The sequence below is a fragment of the Leucopleurus acutus genome (genome assembly GCF_964270905.1).
Source record: "Leucopleurus acutus genome assembly, chromosome: 11".
Taxonomy (NCBI): domain Eukaryota; kingdom Metazoa; phylum Chordata; class Mammalia; order Artiodactyla; family Delphinidae; genus Leucopleurus; species Leucopleurus acutus.
This window is the reverse complement of record NC_139152.1, coordinates 29431149-29447418: the sequence shown is the minus strand read 5'-3', so window position 1 is coordinate 29447418 and position 16270 is coordinate 29431149. Positions and strand designations below refer to the sequence as shown.

At 36.4% G+C, this 16270-nt stretch overlaps 1 long non-coding RNA gene and 1 pseudogene across 2 annotated transcripts in view; one reads left to right on the top strand and one right to left on the bottom strand.

The window, feature by feature from the left end:
• The window catches only part of LOC309969294, a 312522-nt gene that overhangs the window by 73753 nt on the left and 222499 nt on the right, over positions 1-16270 (top strand). The gene's annotated exons all lie outside the window — the stretch shown is intronic.
• LOC309968265 (casein kinase II subunit beta-like) lies at positions 3715-15387 on the bottom strand (annotated as a pseudogene). The gene is made up of 2 exons: positions 15236-15387; positions 3715-4405 (listed from the first exon to the last, which is right to left on the bottom strand). The product of its transcript is annotated as a casein kinase II subunit beta-like (transcript).

The window sequence follows — 16270 nt, the reverse complement described above, 5'->3', positions numbered from 1 at the left end:
AGTGCTATTTTAGTGAATTGCAAAACTCTGAAGGAAATTTTACTTTTATTTACCTGTGTTTTTGTTTCCTTACACAATGCAGTAAAATATGTACAATGTGTGTTTGTAGTCTACATTTGAATTGCATCCTTTCAGAAAAATTGAATAGGTCTACTAAAAACAATTTTCCTTTCAAGTGTGGCATGCTTTGTCCTTCTGAGAACAGAAAGATGATGATTTATTCCTGGATTCTTAATAGTTTTGGTTGCAATAAGTTAGTCATGATCACAATTGAATGTCAGGATTGTAAAATAATCAAAACAGCCTTTCCAAACTTAGTGTGGAGAAACTGAACAAATGCAAGCACAAAGATATGACTTCACCTCCTGACAAAGAAGGAGGAGATTCCTGCCCAGACTGATGTCCCAAAGAAACAACCATGATTGTGAGGCATGGCATCCAGGGGGAGTTAAAGTCTTACTATTTTAGGTAATTTTAAAAATTGAAAATGTGTACAAGTTTCCTTCCATGAATGTAGTTAGAACATGTCAAAAAAGAACGGAATTCAACTCTCTGAATTCAGTCTCAGAGGTTTCAGAAAATAGTAGGGATAGTCACCTGAAGCAATTAGGCTTTTGAGAAGAATGGCATATGGGCCACTGCTCTAGCTGTCCCTGAATGGGGACTGGAGACAAGGGCACAAATCTAGGTTTCTGGAGCTGTCCAATCAATAACTACTGCCTTTGAAATATAAAATTCAGGAAACAATCAATGCATACTTAGGATTATTTGGTGATACAAAAAGTGCAGAAATAAATATGCCTGGAGATGGAGATACAGCTACTGATCTACAGTGCACAGAAAACTGGATACACTGAGTAGAGTGACAAATACATGGTGTGCTGAAGAGAAGAGCTGTGTTGTCCTGTCAGGTACTGAGATTAAAATCTGTTTACAAAAAATAAATAAATAAATAAGAAAAAAAATCTGTTTACAACATTCAGCAAAAGAGGGTTGGCTCCCTTTGGAAATTAATTTATACTTCAAAGGATGCTAAATAGAAACAGGATCGAAGATATGTTTGAAAGAAATATGCTGTATTTGAAGTGGAATCGTCTCCCATCTTTAGTGAAAATAGCTCCATAATATCCCAGAAGCCAGGAGCACTATAGAGAGATTGTTTGGGTGGAATTACCAAATACACTTACTTACATTAAATTAATATCAATAATAGTCAATACACTTTGATCATTTTCTATGTATAGTAGTATACTTTATGTGGCTTATGTTATTTAATCTCTTCAATTAATCTATGAGGAGTCACTCAATGTTTGTCAACGTCACAGATTAATAAATTGAGTTTAATACAGATTAGGTATCTTTTCTCAAGATTATGAAACTAGAAAGCATTAGAATAAGAGTTTTCAAACCCTTATTTAGCAAGGCAGTATATACTTCCTAATGCATATGATTAAGAAACAAGTTATCTCATACTTTATGTATATGTTATTTGATACTAAGAGACTCAGTCAATCCTTCTGTGGGTACAGGTAATGGTAAACGCTTTTTCTTTCCACCCAAAAGCTTCAGATAAAATGTTTTTAAGTGAATTGACTGTAAATAAAATTTTAATTTTATCTTAACAATATGCTAGAAAGATAGTTTTAAAAGTTTTTCATAATTCAAGATGATTTATATAATTTATATAATGTTCACATTAATTAAAACATGGTAACTGGGGTATACGTATGGATAATTAGAGTAAGTTGGTAAGCTAAATATTCTGTCTAACATAGATTATAAATTTGAGTAGACAAGAAAAATATGTTGCAATATCCATTTGAGCAACCGCAGCTTCTTATTACAAACACCATGCTTAATATAACTATCCCTCGATATAAGTGAAAAATATCGATTATCACAGTTTTGCTTTTTGCTTTTTTTAGTATACAAAAGAGATATTAAGTTTCAAAATGATGAGCTCAACTTTCTTATTCCATGTGTCATTAGGATGTGGTATATAAATATTCTCCAACTTTGCTCTATATCTTCACAACAAAGTGCAATGATAAACTAATGCTTTGCAATCTGAAAATTACATTTGTCGCTTTTTTCCTCTAAGGGTGTCAGATTGAAAAACCTTTCTCATTTATGATCTGTGCTTCAATTACAGTTGAATTCAAGACTACATGAAAGAACTTGGTGCTGACAGTATTCAGTTCTCACATGGATATGGTTTTCCAAGACACCATAGTTTTCTGCTCCTTGTCCTTACTCATCTGTCTACTTGCCTCTTAGATTAAATATTTTCAACAAATATGCCTATTTGAAAGAGTCTTGTTTGAATTTTAATGTTATTATTTTGCTGCCCCATTTATACCTTATACTTAAATAAATTGCTTCTCCCCACTGCTGTAGCTTGTTACAAAGTCTCCATTGTGGATTACAAAAATGTTTCATAATATCTGACCCTGAGGTGGCTAACATGATTCCAACACAGTATCTACAGGATAAATCCAAGCACCTCAAGGATAGATAAGTGTAGAAAGATCAAGTTAACAAAAACTAACACTTACAATATGAAAAAAAAAAAAAACTAGAACAACATGCAGTGCTTAACAAAATAATATACTGAGAAGAATATGAATATTACAATGTCTATATTTGTTGTCACTCACATAGAAGTATGGTGTTATCATTAGTCATTGAATTAGCCTAACTAGATTTTGATGGCTAAGAACACTCTCCAAATAGGCATCTTGATTTTTTCCACTGAGATGGGATTGGAATTTCAGTTCTCCCACTAAGAGATGTTTTATATCAACCCAACTTGACATAATTAGCCAATTCTCAATTTAATGTGTCATCCAATCTCTCCCCACTGATGTTCATAAATTTTGTATACACTCTGATTTCATTGGATTATTCATTATTTTTGACTTGACTCTCTATTCCAAGGGAAAAATAAAAGGTTTTATAGTACATTATAGTAGTTGCTAGATCATATACCTAAATTTTAGCTTCTTTTCACATTTATAATCATAAATCTATTAAATTAATTTCCAGAACATTTTGAAATATAGGTGGATTGAGATACACATTCTTGTCATGTTTAGATACGTCTGTTGGTACTTATGCTTTCTTTGAATTTTATTAAACATTGAATTGATTTTATCAAGTATAAAAATATATTCTCTCAAGATTTAATTGCTATTTACTAGTGATATTTGAGATTTGCTTTTTTTAAAATAATGCGAGTCAGTCTGTGGTTTGACACAGCAAAGTCCATTTCAACTTATAGCCCAGAACTATTTAAATAATATGAGAGTTAGTTGATTTTAGGTATATGAAAATTTCCTTTCTAAAGACCTGTGATTTTTGTACCTTTCAACATGGTAGTTCTTGTAGATCTTTTTAAAAATTTCTTCATTATTATGGTACTATTCAGTATTCTTCTCATACATTAATCAATGATGCTAATGTATCTTAATATAAATAATGAATTTTATTTAGTAGTTAAATAAATTACCATAGAATTATTTTAAAAATACCTTATGATTTTACAACATTCATATTAGGAGTCATCAAGCTCTAAAATATTTTTCCTGAAGAGATCTGGCAAGATTTTATATAAATTTTGAGTAAATGCTAATTTTTGCCTTTTTTCTACTTTATTTCATATTCACACCACAATAATGACTCTTCTAATTTAAAATATAAACCATAGAGATTTCCTTAAAGGTGGCAGGGGAGGACTGGAACTGTCAAAGACAGAGTGACAGGTGGGGTTGGGAATAAGTGAACGGTCTTGACAGACTCAAAGTTGCTGGCAGCTTGGAACTGCACCTGGTAGGACAGTGGATGGATCTTGCAACTGTACACTTTGGACATAAACTGGTTAGTGGGCTGCTTGGGCCGGCATTCAGCATGCACCATGAAGAGCAATGTGAGGGAAACTGGTACCCAAGTAGGGGCCTTCTGTGTGGTGCTGCCTCGATGGTGTCTTAGGTGTGGAATTGTCCATGCACTTGGAGCAGTAGAGCTTCACCAGGGCCTCACCTGGGGTGTCAGAAAGGCTATTGGAAAGCATTGGCTTGTTCTCACAGTGCACGTGGGGCAGTAGCCGAACTCTCCCTGCTGGTACTTTTCCAACATCTGGGTGGTGCCATGGTTTGTGAGGATATAGGTGGTCTGGGTGAACCCATACAGCATCTTGGCTGACTGCTTAATCAGGGTTCTCTGGTTGGGGTTGTCTTCCAGCTCTTCATCAGGCTCCAGGTCCAAGATCATGTCTAGAGCTTGTCTACAGTGAGGCACCTGCTCATTGAGTTGACTGAGATTAAATTTGCCCTGGATGGAGTCTTCATCCACTTCACAGAAGAATTCATAGTCATGGAGCCCACAGAACCAGTATAAATAACACTTCCTGATGTTTAAATCATTTTTTTAAATTTGTCATTTATTTTTCCTTACTGATTTCCTGATGCTTCTTTGTCTCTGTAATTTTGCTTTCTTGAGTGATCATAAAAGTCTTTGAAAGTTAGGGGTCTTTTTTTTCTTTTGTTTTGCAAAGCATGTCATGATTAAAATGTGTTTCTACTTATTTTAATGAATTAATAAATAAAAATATAATGGGAATGATATTTTTAATTTCTATGTACTTTTAAGTGTTTATTGAACATAGTATCGGTAAAGACTAGTAACCACATCAAAAGAGTTCAGCTCAATGGATTGATTTCACATGTCAGAAGATACCTGCTTAGTCAGACTCAGATCAAAAACAGAATACCAATAACCTAACACATTCTCATCTCAGTAAAAATTGTTCCACTTAACTGCTCTCATGACTTCTAAAACCAGAGATTCGTCCTGTCTTTTTTTGTACTTAGTATTGATAAATTATGCATTATGCACATTATAGACGATCAATTCCCATTGTGTGAGTATTCCACAATTTTTACGGCTTCTCCTATGAGTGGATATTTATGTGGGTAGCACCCAGTTTGGGCTTACAAATAATGCTATAATGAATATTCTAGTGCATGCTTTTCAGTGAACTTATGAATGCACTCCTGTTGGGTTTAGGTATATATATAGGAGTGGAGCTGATTATCTTTGGAACTGTGTATCTTCAGCTTTTGTAAATACTGCAGTTTTTCAAACTGTCCTTATGCTTGAGGTTTTTTTTTTTCTATTGATACCATTTTTTTTTTAGTACATCTTTATTGGAGTATAATTGCTTCACAATACCATGTTAGTTTCTGTTGCACAACAAAGCAAATCAGCCGTATGCATACACATGTCCCCATATCCCCTCCCTCTTAAGCCTCCCTCCCATCCTCCCTATCCCACCCTTCTAGGTCACCTCAAAGCACCGAGCTGATCTCCCTGTGCTATGCTGCTTCTTCCCACCAGCCAACTATTTTACATTCGGGAGTGTATATACGTCAATGCTACTCTCACTTTGCCCCAGCTTCCCCCTCCCACCCCATGTCATCAAGTCCATTTTCTATGTCTACCTCTTTATTCCTGCCCTGCAACTAGGTTCATCAGTACCACTTTTTTTTTAGATTCCGTATATATACATTAACATATGGTGACATACTTCACTCTGTATGACAGACTCTAGGTCCACCCACCTCACTACAAATAACTCAATTTAGTTCCTTTTTATGGCTGAGTAATATTCCATTGTATATATGTGCCACATCTTCTTTATCCATTCCTCTGTCGATGGACACTTAGGTTGGTTCCATGTCCTGGTTATTGTAAATAGTGCTGCAATGAACATTGGGGTGCATGTCTCTTTTTGAATTATGGTTCTCTCAGAGTATATGCCCAGTAGTGGGATTGCTAGGTCATATGGTAGTTCTTTTTTTAGTTCTTTAAGGACCCTCCATACTGTTTTCCATAGTGGTTGGATCAATTTACATTCCCACCAACAGTGCAGGAGGGCTCCCTTTTCACCACACCCTTTCCAGCATTTATTGTTTCTAGATTTTTTGATAATGGCCATTCTGACTGGCGTGAGGTGATACCTCATTGTAGTTTTGATTTGCATTTCTCTAATAATTAGTGATGTTGAGCATCTTTTCATGTGCCTTTTGGCCAACTGTATGTCTTCCTTGGTGAAATGTCTATTTAGGTCTTCTGCCCACTTTTTAACTGAATTGTTTGTTTGTTTGATATTGAGCTGCATGAGCTATTTGTATATTTTGGAGATTAATCCTTTGTCTGTTGTTTTATTTGCAAATATTTTCTCCCATTCGGAGGGTTGTCTTTTTGTCTTGTTTATGGTTTCCTTTGTTGTGCAAAAGCTTTTAAGTTTAATTAAGTCCCATTTGTTTATTTTTGTTTTTATTTCTGTTACTCTAGGAGGTGGGTCAAAAAAGTTCTTCCTGTGGTTTATGTCAGAGTGTTTTTCCTATGTTTTCCTCCAAACATTTTATAGTGTCTGGTCTTACATTTAAGTCATTAATCCATTTGGAGTTTATTTTTGTGTATGGTGTTAGGTAGTGTTCTAATTTCATTCTTTTACATGTAGTTCTCCAGTTTTCCCAGCACCACGTATTGAAGAGGCTGTCTTTTCTCCATTGTATGTTCTTGCCTCCTTTGTCATAAAACAGGTGTCCATATGTGCATGGATTTATCTCTGGTCATTCTGTCCTGTACCATTGATCTATATTTGTTTTTGTTCCAGTACCTTGCTGTCTTGATTACTGTAGCTTTGTGGTATAGTTTGAAGTTGGGGAGGCTAATTCCTCCAACTCCATTTTTTTTTTCTCAAGATTGCTTTGGCTATTCAGGGTCTTTTGTGTTTCCATATGAATTGTAAGATTTTTTGTTCCAATTCTGTGAAGAATGCCATTGGTAGTTTGATAGGGATTACACTGAATCTGTAGATTGCTTTAGGCTATATAGTCATTTTCACAATATTGATTCTTCCAATCCAAGAACATGGTATATTTCTCCATCTGTTTTTTGTCATCTTTGGTTTCTTTCATCAGTGTTTTATAGTTTTCTGAGTACAAGTCTTTTGCCTCCTTCGGCAGGTTTATTCCTAGGTATTTTATTCTTTTTGCTGCAATGGTAAATGGGAGTGTTTCCTTAATTTCTCTTTCTGATTTTTTGTTGGTGGTGTGTAGGAATGCCAGAGATTTCTGTGCATTAATTTTGTATCCTGCAACTTTATCAAACTCATTGATTAGTTCTAGTAGTTTCCTGGTGGTATCTTTAGGATTTTCTATGTATAGCATCATGTCATCAGCAAATAGTGATGGTTTTAATCCTTATTTTTCCAATTTGTATTCCTTTTATTTCTTTTTTTTCTCTGATTGCCATGGCTAGGACTTCCAAAACTATGTTGAATAAGAGTGGCGAGAGTGGACATCCTTCTCTTGTTCTTGATCCTAGCGGAAATGCTTTCAGTTTTTCACCATTGAGTATGATGCTTGCTGTGGGTTTGTCATATATGGACTTTATTATGTTGAGGTAGGTTCCCTCTATACCCACTTTCTGGAGGGTTTTTATAATAAATTGGTGTTGAATTTTGTCAGAAGTTTTTTCTGCATCTACTGAGATGATCATATTGTTTTTATTCCTTAAATTGTTAATGTGGTGTATCACATTGATTGATTTGCATGTATTGAAGAATCCCTGCATCCCTGGGATAAATTCCACTTGATCATGGTGTGTGATCCTTTTAATGTGCTGTTGGATTCTGTTTGCTAGTGTTTTGTTCAGGATTTTTACATCTCTGTTCATCAGTGATATTGGCCTGTAGTTTTCATTTTTTGTGATACCTTTTTCTGGTTTTGGTATCAGGGTGCTGGTGGCTTTGTATAATGAATTTGGGAGTGTTTCTTCCTCGGCAATTTTTTAGAAGAGTTTGAGAAAGATTGGTGTTTGCTCTTCTCTAAATGTGCCCTTCTCTAAATGTTTGATAGAATTCGCCTGAGAAACCATCTTGTCCTGGACATTTTTTTGTTGGAAGATTTTTAATTATGGTTTCAATTTCATTACTTGTGATAGGTCTGTTCATATTTTCTAATTCTTCTTGGTTCAGTCTTGGAAAATTGTACCTTTCAAAGAATTTGTCCATTTCTTCATGGTTGTCCATTTTATTGGCATATGGTTGTTTGTAGTAGTCTCTTATAATCCTTCGTATTTCTGCAGTGTCTGTTGTGATTTCTCCTTTTTCATTTCTAATTTTATTGATTTGTGTCCTCTCTCTCTTTTTCTTGATGATTCTGTCTAAGGGTTTATCAATTTTGTTTATCTTCTCAAAGAACCAGCTTTTAGTTTTATTGATCTTTGCTATTGTTTTCTTCATTTCTATTTCATTTATTTCTGCTCTGATCTTTATGATTTCTTTCCTTCCTCTGACTTTGGGTTTTCTTTGCTCTTCTTTCTTTAGTTGTCTTAAAAGTAACATTAGATTGTTTATGTGAGATTTTTCTTGTTTCTTGAGGTGAGATTGAATTGCTGTAAACTTCCCTCTTAGAACTGCTTTTGCTGTGATGCATAGGTTTTGGGTCATTGTGTTTTCATTGTTTCTATGTATTTTTTATTTCTTCTTTGATTTCTTCAGTGATCTCTTGGTTATTTAGGAGTGCACTGTTTAACTTCCATGTTTTTTTGTGTTTTTTACAGTTTTTTCCTGTAATTGATTTCCAATCTCATAGTGTTGTGGTCAAAAAAAATGCTTAATAGGTTTCAATTTTCTTAAATTTGCCGAGGCTTGATTTGTGACCCAAGATGTGAGCTATCCTGGAGAATGTTCCATGAGTACTTGAGAATAAAGTGTATTCCATCACTCTTGGGTGGAATGTTCTATAAATATCAATTAGATCTATGTGGTCTATTATGTCATTTAAAGTTTGTGTTTCCTTATTAATTTTCTGTCTGGATAATCTGTCCATTGGTGTAAGTGAGGTGTTAAAGTCCCCTACTATTCTTTTGTTACTGTCAATTTTTCCTTTCATGGTTGTTAGCATTTGCCTTATGTATTGAAGTGCTCCTATGTTGGGTGCATAAACATTTATAATTGTTATATCTTCTTTTTGGACTGATCCTTTGATTATTATGTAATGTCCCTCCTTATCTCTTGGAACAGTCTTTATTTTAAAGTCTATTTTATCTGATACAAGTATCACTACTCCAGCTTTCTTTTGATTTCTATTTGCATGGAATATCTATTTCCATCCCTTCACTTTCAGTCTGTATGTGTCCCTAGGACTGAATCAGGTCTCTTGTAGACAGCAGATATATGGGTCTTTTTTTGTATCCATTCAGCCAGTCTGTGTCCTTTGGTTGTGGCATTTAGTTTATTTACTTTCAAGGTTATTATCGATATGTATGTTCCTATTACCATTTTCTTAATTGTTTTCGGTTTGTTTTTGTGGGTCTTTTTCTTCTCTTTGTGTTTCCTGCTTAGGGAAGTTTCTTTAGCATTTGTTGTAAACTGTTTTCATGGTGCTGAATTCTCTTAGCTTTGGTTTGTCTGAAAAGTTTTTGACTTCTCCATCAAACCTGAATTAAATCCTTGCTGGGTACAGTAATCTTGGTTGTAGGTTTTTTTCTTTCATCACTTTAAGTATATCCTGCCACTCCCTTCTAGCTTGCAGGGTTTCCACTGAAAAATCAGCTGATAACCTTATGGGAATTTCTTTGTATATTAATTTTTTGTTTTTCTCTTGCTGTTTTTAATATTTTTCTTTGCATTTAATTTTTGTTAATTTGATGAATATGTGTACTGGTGTATTTTTCCTAGGTTTTATCCTGTATTGGGACTCTCTGTGCTTCCCGGATTTGGGTGACTCTTTACCATGTTAAGGAAGTTTTCCACTATAATCTCTTCAAATATTTTCTCAGACCACTTGTTTTTCTCTTCTTGTTCTGGGACGCCTATAATTTGAATGTTGGTGCATTTAGTATTGTCCCAGTGGTCTCTGAGATTGTCTTCAATACTTTTCATTCTTTTTTTCTTTATTTTTCTCCTCAGCAGTTATTTCCACCATTTTGCCTTCCAGCTCACTTATTCGTTCTTCTGCTTCCGCTATTCTTTTACTGATTCCTTCTAGTGTATTTTTCATTTCAGTTATTGTGTTGTTCATCTCTGTTTGTTCTTTAGTTCTTCTAGGTCTTTGTTAAACACTTCTTGTATTTTCTCAATCCGTGCTTCCATTCTATTTCTGAGATTCTGAATCATCTTTGCTATCATTACTCTGAATTCTTTTTCAGGTAGATTGCCTATTTCCTTTTCATTTACTTGGTCTTGTAGGTTTTTACCTTACTCCTTCAACTGTGACATATTTTTTTGCCATCTCATTTTTTTTTTTTTAATGAGTAGGTTGTGTTCCTGTTTTACTGGTTGTTTGGCCCGAGGCTTCCAACACTAGAGTTTGTAGGCTATTGAGTAGAGATGGTCTTTGTGCTGAGATGAGGACCTCTGGGAGACCTCACTCTGAAGAATATTCCCTGGAGTCTGAGGTTCTCTGTTAGTCCAGTGGTTCAGACTCGGAGCTCCCATTGCAAGAGCTTCCGCCCGACCCCGAGGTCAAGAATCAAGATCCCACAAGCCAGGTGGGGCAGCAAAAAAAAGAAGAGTAACAAAGTAAAAATAAAATTAGACTAGGAAACTAACAGATTTATTAGAAAGAATGTAAAAATAAAAATATATATGAATCACAACTGGAGTGTACATCAGTACCCTATAGTAAAAAAGAGGAGGAGGGAAAAGGAAAAAAAAAAGGTGAGGGAGGGAAGGACTTGGCTGTGGAGAGCAAGGCCTAAGCAAGGGTGAAGTTTGGCTGGTGTATGGGGCCAATGCTCAGGACCCACAAGGCTGGAAAATGTCCTGAGGGTTGTGGGGGATGGGACTTATACTCAAGGAACAGTAGGAACCCAGGCATGCCACCCACCCCTGGTCTCAGAGGGTAGGGGACCACACCTGGGAGCCCAGCAGGGGCAGAGCAAATGCCCTCCTCTCCTCTCCTGCTCCTCTGGTCTGGGGTCTGGGAGGGTCCCTCCTGCCTGCCTCTCTGATCTCCCAGGCCTCTCTCCTATGTCCCCAGGACCAATACGGTAGGGGGAAAAGGGGGCCTTGGAGGGCAGGGGACCAGCCTGGGAGCTCAGCAGGCTCCCTGTGCCCAAGTGAGTAGGGTAATCACCCTCTGCTCCTCTCCTGATCCTCCTGGATGGCCCCTCCTATCTGCCACTCCTGATCTCCCCAGCCTCCCTCCTATGTCCCCAGGACCCATGTGGCCTGGATGGGGCTTTGAGGGGAGGGGGAATTGGCTTGGGAACTCAGCAAGCTCCCCAGCCCAAGGGGCGCCAATGCTGTCTGGGCTCCATTTCTCCCCCATTGATCTGCCTACATCCTACTCATTCACTCTGAGGTTCCTCCTGTCTCCTTGGGGGTCAGAGTCCCCTACCAGTGGCTGACAGGCACCCTAGTTGTGGGGAGAAGCAAACTCTGTGTGTTCCCACACTGCCATCTTGACTCCTCCCCTGTGCTTGAGTTTTGAGGTACATAATTTACTTTGATATTTATAAGAAATCTAAAAACTCAGCTTTTACTTTCATATTTACACAAACTTTCAGAAATGTGTGTTTTAACTTCAAAATATTTTATCACATTTTGTTATAATTACTAGTTTTATAACATTGTGGTAAGAAAATGTGATGTAAACCCTTATAATTTATCTGTTTTCAAGTGTGTTGCAATTTATTTTAAAATGTCCAAAGTATGTTGGAAAAATAGGAGAAAGTGGATAGAGTGAGAACATAGTTACATAGAAAGAACAGTCTACAGTTTAGTAGTTAAATGACCTCAATTTCCTTTTTCTATTATCTTCTTGTTATGTTGAAATTTTTTCCTTTTTCATACTATCATTGATTTCTTATTAACTTCTTTTTTACCTTCTTATCATTTTTTTCTAACACTCAATGGTTTCAGACTAATCATATCCCTAATTTAGACTGGTATATTTGTAAATATCAATTGACATTTCTTTCATTCTTCATCACTTTTTAAATAGTTTGTGTATATAATTATTTTTTTTAACATTTTTATCAAACATGTGGGTAATTTGTTTCTCTCTGTGTACATGTAGTTATTGCATCTTTAAAACTCAGACTTTATACTTTTGCTTTTGATTCAGGAATTTAACCAAAAAAAAGATTATTGCTGTGACATTTATAATCCTATTAATGTTTCTTGTTGTCTTAGGGCCTCTAGTGTGGCTGTAATTTTTAGACTTTGTTTTTTACTTTCTTAGCAGTATTTTTTAATCTCACCTAAACCCATTTTTGCCTCATTATTCCTTTCTCATTCCAGCCTGTTCTTCCCATCTAATTAGTTATTGCTGTTTTATAGACATTATGTATTTTTATGTGATTATGACAACAAAAGTTTTCCTGAAATTCCTCCTAGGTCATTGAGTGTTTTTTTGACACATATGTACTGGGCTCCTATTTTCCAAAAATGATTCTAGGTCTTGGGGACTGATCAACTAGCAAGAAAAACTTGAGTTCTTACACTTGAGGAACTTGAATTCTGACAGGGGCAAGGGGGGCAATCAATAAAATATTTGGAAAATAAAAGAAAAAACATAGTAGATAAAAATTCGTGTTATGAAAAAAATCTAACAGACCAAGAGTTTTCATAGTACATTGGGGCAGTTGATGTGGAGTGGTCAGGTGCGGCCTCTGTGAGGAATGAAATTGAAGGAGTAAGCCAGGCGATTATGGGGGAAAGCCATTTCCAGACAAAGAAATATCCTGTGCAAAAGACTTAAGTCAGGTCTAGTATAAAATACATCTTCTCACCGTTGGAAAAATATTACTTTCATGTACATTTGTATCTTTACACTGTCAAAGTATCATTATTTAGTTTAATACAGTCTTTGCTCCAATTATCACAAACAAATGTAGAAATGCATTATCTCTTCTTTGGATGAACTTAATCTGGATACTTTATCACAATATTTTAAGGTATATCATGAACTACAATTTGTTAATATAAAACTTAAAGAGCCAGTTAAAAAATATGAAGTTGATTTTTTATCATTAGTTTAGAACAATTTTACATGCTTCCAATTAATTTAGAGATTACCAAAAAAGGGGCATTTAAAAAGCATTTGATATTCAGAAAACCTTTACTAAGTAATTATAAGCTCTTAAGATCACTTTCCTTTAGGGCTTCCCTGGTGGCACAGTGGTTGAGAGTCCGCCTGCCGATGCAGGGAACACGGGTTCGTGCCATGGTCCGGGAAGATCCCACATGCCGTGGAGTGGCTAGGCCCGTGAGCCATGGCCGCTGAGCCTGCGTGTCCAGAGCCTGTGCTCCACAATGGGAGAAGCTGCAACAGTAAGAGGCCTGCGTACCGCCAAAAAAAAAAAAAAAAATTACTCTCCTTTGAAAAGGAAAGCATGTGTTCTTTTGTGTAATCCATCTTAAACTTTAAAGTTTTTCATTCTGGGCAAAAGAAGTTTGCTCAATATTTTCCAAAATAAATATTTCTAGATGCACAGTAAGTTAGCAAAAGACGAGAATTTGAGCTACGTAAATTTTGAAAATTTTAGTGGATTATGTTTGTCACTAATTTCTAGTACTGAATCCTCTCACTAGATCTTTTTAGAACTGTATTTAGTTTTTTGCTGTTGTTGTTTCTTTTTTTTTTTTTTTTTTGCATATTGCCTTTATTTTGCAGAAAATGTTTTGCTCATTGTCTTTGGCTATTTTTTTCAGAAGAAAAATATTGCCCTTGTATGTTTAACAATACAAGAGGCAATTACATATGCTAAAAATAAACACATTCTATTGGGCAAAACAGTGAAATTTCCATTGCAGTTAAAGTCTGTTGTCCTCAACTATGAATTTATTATTTTGTCCCTAACATCTTAACTATAAGTATGATAGCTGTCACAAAAGGGACCTGAAAACTACTCTGAAGAAACAAGGAATGCAATTGAAAGTATGCTTTTTATTTCACTAAATAAGACGAGTTGAGTTTATTAATTCTAGTGTGTCAAATCTATATTCTGTAAGAGACACAAAAAAATAAGTTTCTGGATCTTAGCAAACAAAATTTTATTATGATCAAGTAATGGTGATTTAACAGTCCAACTGAGTTTTGTTTCCATACTTAAATTCATCTGTAGCATATAAACACAACATAGGACTACACTTGTGTTGCAGATGATGGGTGGGGTTATTTTTTTGATGAACAACAGGACATATATTCCTTTTCATATTTTAAAGTGAAGTTAATAAGATTTTTTTTTCTTTCTTGACCTATGAGACTGTCATTTTGTACCTAGATCAAATCCTGAGTAAAACTGGTAGACATAAAAAAAAATAGTGTATATTTTAAGAAAAGGCTTTGGTTTACATGGAAGGTGGTGACAGGGATATCCATGAGGTTATGAGGCCAAGGTGTGATATTGGCTGTCAGGAATATCTGTGGCCACGATATGGTTCTTATAGAGTGAGAATCCTGAGGAGAAGGGACCTGAGATTATTTGGGTAAGATAGTGTTCACTGGGAAGGTCTGGACTCCCAGCCCATTAGGTAGCTATGCTGTCTGAGAACCTGGTGTGAAGGTGCTCTGCTAGCTGACCACAGGTTGGGGTACTGATGCAGTCCTGTTGTGCTCAGGAGTAACATGATAGTATGTACACACATGCTGAGGCTGGGCTAAGTTCATGGGATCAGATCATGGACAACTTGCAAATGAATTGTCAGAATAGGTTGGAGAATTTTTCCAATGAGTGTATGGGCTAAGTATGAGCTTGTCCAAGTGGGGAGGAGTCCTAGGCACAGCTTTGAGGACAGGGACAGGGATGTGTGAACTGTGGTTCCTCAGCATAGAGCATTTTTCACAGCCATGGGTGGAGAAAAGTGAGACAGGACCTCCAAACTGAGGATGGGGGTTGACGGCAGGTAGAAGGAACTGAGTCCAGGGATAAGCTACTTCCATTAGTAATACCCAGGTTGCTGTTTGTCTCTGGGTTCTTCCATCTTATCTTTGTGATCCCTGCTTCTTTTTGCATCACAGCAAGCTCTTGCAAATCAGTTTTATTTAGTTTTAAGAGCTGTAATCTCTTTCTGGTAAGCCTTGACAGATATGCATCGAGTCTTGAGAATGCCATGGCTGGTAGTCATCCCCTGTAGACCCTCAACTCATACTATATGAATTTAGAGTTTTTATTTATGTAAGGAGTTCAATATGCACATATGAATTGGACTGACCCCCCAGGCACCCACTCTCTGTTCACACACTTCCAGAAGTGGTTGCTCTCCATCACAAAATCCAAGACAAAACAACACATGGTGTTCGGGTCCAGGCCAGACATACTCAGTTTCAGCACTGGTAACATCCTCCTGCTGTTATTGGTGACCATCACCTGGTTGGTGAGCTCTCTGAAGTGCAGCCATATCTAACTTTTCTTGGTTGACACTGGGGTCACCCTTCTCCCTGCCAGCCTGTAGCTCTCACTTCAAGGAGCTCAGCTGGTGGTCCACTCTATTGCAGGCTATTCTACAAGTTCCGGACACCAAGGGAGATTGTCCTCTTGCTGACCCTTCTTCATGGCCCTCCAACCCAGACTTACTTACCCAAGAGCCATATTTAACTCCTTTCAACAGCCACTCTTCCAAGAAAAGGAGCAGCAAAGGTCCACAGTTCCCAGGCAGAGACCTGTGAGGAGAAGACCTGAAGGTAGGGGAGGGGCAGAGGGGTGAAGATAGAGGATATTTCCCTTGAACTCCTGCAAGGCATGACTAAAGTAGCTCTTTGTGGCATTGGATTTGCTTTAAACAATTAAAAATCAGACTATTGACTAGCACACAAATATTTATAAAATATACAAATAAAACTATTGATATCTTTGAAGCCCATTTTTAAACAAAAGGAACATTTTTAAATGTGCCAGGATATAAATTATGGGTACCTCAGGATTATTATAACTTTCTATAACATTTTATTAGATCTTTATGGTGTTTTTTAAAATGTTGGCCACTGATATTTGAAATTTGATATTTATTTATAGGTATTTATAAAGTTTCCTCAAAGGATTCTTATGACAGCTAAAATTTTTGCCTATTTAGACAGACACTTTTGGCTGGCTACTCGGTAAAGTACCACATGCTGTGATTATTACTTTTTGTGCTTTCCAAGTCAACACCCAGATGCCTGTGAACCTGACCTGCACAGAGTAGTTATTTTGGTTCTTTAAACTGCCTGCCAAACTGTTGCAGTAGCTTTTTCATATGGGCAGATGGCCA